The sequence below is a fragment of the Octopus bimaculoides genome, chromosome 22 (assembly GCF_001194135.2).
Source record: "Octopus bimaculoides isolate UCB-OBI-ISO-001 chromosome 22, ASM119413v2, whole genome shotgun sequence".
Classification (NCBI taxonomy): Eukaryota; Metazoa; Mollusca; class Cephalopoda; order Octopoda; family Octopodidae; genus Octopus; species Octopus bimaculoides.
In genome coordinates, this window is record NC_069002.1 from 14,434,568 (window position 1) to 14,435,172 (window position 605).

The window sequence follows — 605 nt, forward strand, 5'->3', positions numbered from 1 at the left end:
AGGTGGATTGATATTGTTATATGTATATATTAATGTGTAAATACATATATTTATATACATATAGAAACACACACACACACACACACACACACACATGCATGTCGTATATTACTCAGAAGAAGATATTGAAATTTTTAATTATTAATTTAAATCACCAGTTTTTGATCGCAGGTACCGGATCGTCTTCCGTCGACTGATGACAACAACGATCATAGCGAATACGACGGTACATGTCAATGCAGTGTGATGCTTGGCATCTGTGGGGATGTAGCGGTAAACCTGTGGTGGTGGTGGTGGTGGCGGTGGTGGTGGCATTGATATGGTGCTGGTGCTGGGTTACGACGTACTGAAACATCGTAATTGCCAAATTATTCACATCATTATTGTTGTTGCTATTAGGGTTGTTTTATCTCGTCCTCTACTTTCTCCTCTTCCTCCTTTCCCTCCTCCGTTTCCTCTCCTCCTTCTCTCCTCCTCCTTCTCTCCTCCTCCTTCTTCTCTCCTCCTCCGGCACTTCCTCATTCCCCTCCTTCTCCTCCTCCACAACTACATCTTCCTCCACTACCACATCCTCCTCCCCTACTCCATCATCCTCCCTCCCCTCC